This window comes from Sapajus apella, unplaced genomic scaffold (assembly GCF_009761245.1).
Source record: "Sapajus apella isolate SASKATOON/1434 unplaced genomic scaffold, GSC_monkey_1.0 scaffold26, whole genome shotgun sequence".
In the NCBI taxonomy this organism is placed as follows: Eukaryota; Metazoa; Chordata; class Mammalia; order Primates; family Cebidae; genus Sapajus; species Sapajus apella.
In genome coordinates this window covers 3,543,312-3,549,311 of record NW_022436966.1, presented here as the reverse complement: position 1 = coordinate 3,549,311, position 6,000 = coordinate 3,543,312, and the positions used below count along the sequence as shown (strand labels likewise).

The following is a 6,000-nucleotide window of genomic DNA, read 5'->3' as shown; positions in this document are numbered from 1 at the left end:
AGGCAAGAGAATCACTTGAACCCGGGAGGTGCAGGTTGCAGTGAGCCGAGATCATGCCACTGCACTGCAACCTGGGCAACAGAGCAAGACTCCAACTCAAACACACACACACACACACACACACACACACACACACACACACACACACCACACACACGGTAAGAGTCACTGATTAGGTTATTTTTAACGATTAAATGAGATAATCCATATAAAGTACATAGCATGTAGAAAATTCTCAATGTGTAGTGGGGTGTAGTGGCTCACGCCTGTAATCCCAGTACAGGCCAAACTGGATGGATCACCTGAGGTCGGGAGTTCGAGACTAGCCTGACCAACATGGAGAACCCCAATCTCTATTAAAAATACAAAATTAGCTGGCATGATGCCACATGCTTGTAATCCCAGCTACTCGGGGGGCTGAAGCAGGAGAATCACCTGAACCCGGGAGGTGGAGGTTGCGGTGAGCCGAGATTGTGCTATTGCACTCCAGCCTGGACAACAAGAGTTAAAACTCCATCTCAAAAAAAAAAAAGAGAAAAAGAAAATTCTCAATGTGTACACTGTTCTGCTTCTTATCATTACTAGTCAGGTAAAAAAAATAAACAAGCAGGAACGAACATGGCCCCGGCTGCTCGGGTGGCATGGGCATTGTGGCCCAGCGGGTGCGCCTTGGCCAGGAGGCTGGGCGGCCGCCCCCAGCTGCTGCTCCCCATACAGAACTGGGCTGGCTTCGACAGGGCAGCGGGCGGCCAGGGCTCCGTGGCCGCCGCCTGTAAGGGGAGCCCGAGGGCTGCACCACACTGCGTGGTGGCACTTGTGCGCCCAGGACCTCCATGCCGAGCACTCAGCCAAGTAGCTCTCCCTGTCCAGCCACCTGCAGCTGACCCTGTGCCAGTACAAGACATGTCCGTGCTGCAGCAAGGTTCGAGCCTTCCTCGACTTCCACACCCTGCCCTACCAGGTGGTGGAGGGTCAACCCTGTGCGCAGGGCTGAGATCAAGTTCTCCTCCTACAGAAAGGTGGCCATCCTGGTGGCCCAAGTGGGAGAAAACTCGCAACAACTGAACGACTCCTCTGTCATCATCAGTGCCCTCAAGACGTACCTGGTGTCAGGGCAGCCCCTGGAAGAGATCATCACCTACCACCCAGCCATGAAGACTGTGAATGACCAGGGCAAGGAGGTGACCGAGTTCAGCAATAAGTACTGGCTCGTGCTGGACGAGGAGGAGGCCAGGACAGAGGAGATGAAGTGGCGGCAGTGGGTGGACGACTGGCTGGTGCACCTGATCTCCCCCAACGTGTACCACACGCCCACTGAGGCTCTGGCATCCTTTGACTACACTGTCCTCGAGGGCAAGTTTGGAGCCGTGGAGGGCACCATGGCCAAGTACATGGGTGCGGTGGCCATGTAGCTCATCAGCAAGCGATTCAAGAGCAACCACCTCCAGGACGACGTGCATGAGGACCTTTATGAGTCTGCCAACAAGTTGGTGGCTGCTGTGGGCAAGGACCAGCCCTTCATGGGGGGCCAGAGGCCGGTGGTATATGGCGTGCTTCAAGTGATGGAGGGGCTGGATGCCTTTGATGACCTGATGCAGCACACGTGCATCCAGCCCTGGTACTTGTATGTGGAGAGGGCCATCACCGAGGCCTCCCCAGCGCACTGAGTGTCTCCACGAGCAGCAGGGGGAAGGCAGTGGAAGACGCCAGCTGCCAGGATCTGGGGCCACTGGGCCAGTGCCTGACAATGCTGGTGGGGGCAGGATCATTCTGGCTCTTGTCCATCTACCCCCCCCCAGCCCTCTTGCTTCCAATACAGGGCACCTGCTGGGGTCCAGGGATGTTGGGGACGAGTTCCAGCCCTGCTCCTGCCTTGGGCCAGACCGTCCCTGTCCTGGCCTCACTGCCCTGCCGCCATTCTCCCAGGCCCTCAATGGCTGTCCCATGGCTACATCCTGTGGTTGGGGACCCTGGCAGGACAGCAGGACGGTTCATTTTTGGTGGAATCCCATCGCTGGGTTCCCCTGGTTCCGACTCTTCCCAAGCCTCCTGGGACTGGGACACGTTTGCGATAAAGGAAAGGTTTGTGGCCCCCATCACGGCGGGCATCGCTTGGAAAATAAAAAAAATAAATAAACAAGCAAGGCCGGATGTGGTGGCTCACGCCTGTAATCCCAGCACTCTGGAAGGCCGATGCAAGCAGATCACAAGGTCAGGAGTTCAAGACCAGCCTGACAAACATATTGAAACCCTGTCTCTACTAAAAATACAAAAATTAGCCAGGCGTGGTGGCATGCTCCTGTAATCCCAACTACTCAGGAGTCTGAGGCAGGAGAATTGCTTGAACCAGAGAGGCAGAGCTTACAGTGAGCCAAGGTCGTGCCACTGCACTCTAGCCTGGGTGACAGAGTCAGACCTCGTCTCAAAAAAAATAAAAAAGAAAATAAGCATTGATAACAAGAGGCTAGACACGCTATTTCTGGTCTAAAAAGCACTGAGATATAATGTTTTCTTAGCTCCATTTCCTGGCCCAGGAAACAATCAACCCCTCTGCAGAAGAAGAACATAACTAACCTATCTTTCATGTCTTTGGATCTAGGGAACAATCAATTCAGAGAATAATCAAGGCTCATGCTATATTGATAAGATGCTTAAGATCACAATGAACGTTAAGTCAGAACTCAAGCCTGACCTTTACCCTATACTCAAGTTTGACAAGATGCAGTTTTTCCCAGTCTTTCCCTCAACCTACTAAGGTGATGCAGTGGTTAAGTGCAAAAGCTCTGGAGTTTGACTGCCTGGGTGCAAACTGGTTCCATCATTCATATGCTGTGTGACTTAGGCAAATTCGTTTATTTGTCTTATTCCTCTAAGCCTTTGTTTCTCCACCTTTAAATGAGAATAACAACTATTTTGATTTTTATGATAACAGCTGACATTGGGTAAGCACTTTCTATGTGCCAAGAACTATGCTAAGCACTTTACATAGCTTATGTCATTTAACTATCACCACCATCTTAGGAGGCAGGTATTATTATTATTCTCATGGTACAGATATAGATGCTCCTTGACTTACGATGAGGCTACATCCCAAATACCTTAAGTCAAATACACATTTAATACACTTAGCCTACCAAACATCATAGCTTAGCCTAGTCTATCTTAAACACACTCAGAACACTTACATTAGCCTAGAGCTGGGTAAAATCATCCAACACAATGCCTATTATAAACTTGAATATCTCACGTAATTTATTAAACACAGTAGAGTATGCAGTATTGGTTGTTTGCCTTCATGATTGCATGGCTGACTAGGAGTTGCTTGTTGCTGCAGCCAGGCATCATAAGAACATATCATACCACGTGTCGCTAGGCCACGAAAAGATCAAAATTCAGAATCTCTAGTGTAGTTTCTAATTAACACATATGGCTTTTGCACCATCGTAATGTTGAAAATTGTAAGGCAAACCACTCTGTAAATCAGGACTATCTGTACAGATGAGGCAGAGTTTTCTTGTTCAAGGCCACGCAGTCAGTTACTGGCAAAACTTAGATGTCAATGCAGGAGGTCTGACCCCAGAGTCTATGTTCTTTACTCCTACTACACAGCTCTACTTCTCAGAGTACTAGCATCATATGGTTGTTAGAAGATGGCAACCCGCATAAAGTGCTTATCACAGTGCCAGGTTCATCAAAGCTGGCCATTCCTATTATTTTTGTTATCACCATTATCAATTCCTTTAAGTCTCTCCCAAAAATTACTATCTCCTAAGTTCCAACTTCATCTAAAAGGAAAGGATTGTTTTCTTACCTAGCTACCACCTCATTGAGTAGCTCGGAGTAGGGTTGTAGTATTTTTATTTAATTTCCCTCATGTAATCCAGGATAAGTACCTGGGTGGAGAATAAGGAAAATATTTATTAAAAACATATCATTCTAGCCGGGCGCGGTGGCTCAAGCCTGTAATCCCAGCACTTTGGGAGGCTGAGGCGGGTGGATCACGAGGTCAAGAGATCGAGACCATCCTGGTAAACATGGTGAAACCCCGTCTCTACTAAAAATACAAAAAATTAGCTGGGCATGGTGGCACGTGCCTGTAATCCCAGCTACTCAGGAGGCTGAGGCAGGAGAATTGCCTGAACCCAGGAGGCGGAGGTTGCGGTGAGCCGAGATTGCGCCATTGCACTCTAGCCTGGGTAAAAAGAGTGAAACTCCGTCTCAAAAAAAAAAAAAAAAAAACATATCATTCTATAAAAAGCAATATTCTAAAATCTTTCTTTTTAAAAATAAAATCTTTATTAATCTCTTAGAAAAAAAGAAACATACACTTATAAAACTTTTTTTTTTTTCTAAAATAAGGCAGAGACAAATAGTATTTACTTTAAAAAGAAACTGTCAGTCCTCTACCTCCCTTCCTCATTCTACTCTCCTGTTCTCAAAACTGGTCTATTAGTCCTATTCAATGTTCTCAAGAAGAAAGATTGGTGTTATTTGTCATTACCTCCATTTGACAGGTGCAGAGGGGGTTCACAGAGATTAAAGGCTACACAGTTAAGTGGGTGTCCAGGGTTACTGAAAGATAACTTTCAGATATGCAGGACGGAAGGTTGAGCTGGTAAACTCTTTCACTTATCTTGAGAGGAGGTGGCTGTGCGAGAATGTACCTAGAAAGTACCTAAAAAATTAAATAAAGACTAATAACAGGCTTTTTAACTAATTATTTAAAAAGCCAGGGTCAGCCAACGCAGTGGCTCATGCCTGTAATCCCAGCACTTTGGGAGGCCAAGGTAGGTGGATCACCTGAGGTCAGGAGTTTGAGACCAGCCTGGCCAACATAGTGAAACCCTGTCTCTACTAAAAAAAAATACAAAATTAGCCGGGCATGGTGGCGGGCGCCTGTAATCCCAGCTACTTGGGAGGCTGAGGCAGGGGAATCACTTGAACCTGGGAAGCGGAGGTTGCAGTGAGCTGAGATCACGCCACTGCACTCCAGCCTGGGTGACAGTGTGAGGCATCTCAAAACAAACAAACAAAAAAGCCAGGGTTGATGGGGCTAGGAGCAGTGGCTCATGCCTACAATCCCAGCACTTTGGGATTTGGGAGGCCGAGGTTGGCAAATCACCTGAGGTCAGGAGCTCGAGACCAGCCTGGCCAATATGGTGAAATCCACCTCTACTAAAAATACAAAAAATTAGCCAGGTGTGATGGCGTGTGCCCGTGGTCCCAGATACACAGGAGGCTGAGGCAGGAAAATCACTTGAGCCCTGAAGGCAGAGGCTGCAGTAAGCTAAGACTGTGCCACTGCACTCCAGCCTGGACAAGAGCAAAACTCTGTCTCAAAAAAAACAAATTAAAATTAAATAAATTTATTCATTCAGCTCCATGTTCTAGGCACTGTTCTAGGAGTAAGGTTATAGCAATGAGGAAAACAAAGTTCTAACCATCATGAAATTTACATTCTAGTGGAGGGTGACATGTAATAAACTATGATAGAGAGTCCCTAGAACACAATGCCTGGCATGCAGTAGGCAGCACTCAAAACAAGTATTTGCTAAATAATGAACAATGAATGAATAAACAGTATGTCAAATAGTAAGTGCTATGCATAAAAATAAAACAGGGAATGGGACCAGAGAAAGTAGAGGGCAGAGAGATGGTTTTTATTTTAAACAAGGCAATTAAGGTATATTTTACTGATTAGGTGACAGTTGAGCAGAAACCTGAAGGAGATAAGGGAGAAGGCCACACTGACGTCTGGAAAAATGATGTTCCTGGCAGAAAAAAAAACTACAAAGGCCCCAAGGCCTGGCATGCTGGAGCAACTGCAAAGGAGGCCAGTGTGGCTACAGCACCAGGGAAAGTGGTAGGAAATGAAGTCAGAGCAGCTGGGAGACGGTGGTGCAGATCCTATATGGTCTTGCAGACCATGGTAGAGATACTACCTTTTAAACCAGGTGGGATTTTAATCTCAGCACCCAGGTGACAGTTTTCAGCAAAGCA

At 47.3% G+C, this 6,000-nt stretch overlaps 1 pseudogene; it reads left to right on the top strand.

Annotated features, from left to right (window-relative positions):
- The first annotated feature begins 590 nt into the window (after positions 1–590).
- Positions 591–2,120, top strand: LOC116560473 (annotated as a pseudogene).
- Positions 2,121–6,000: the final 3,880 nt, after the last annotated feature.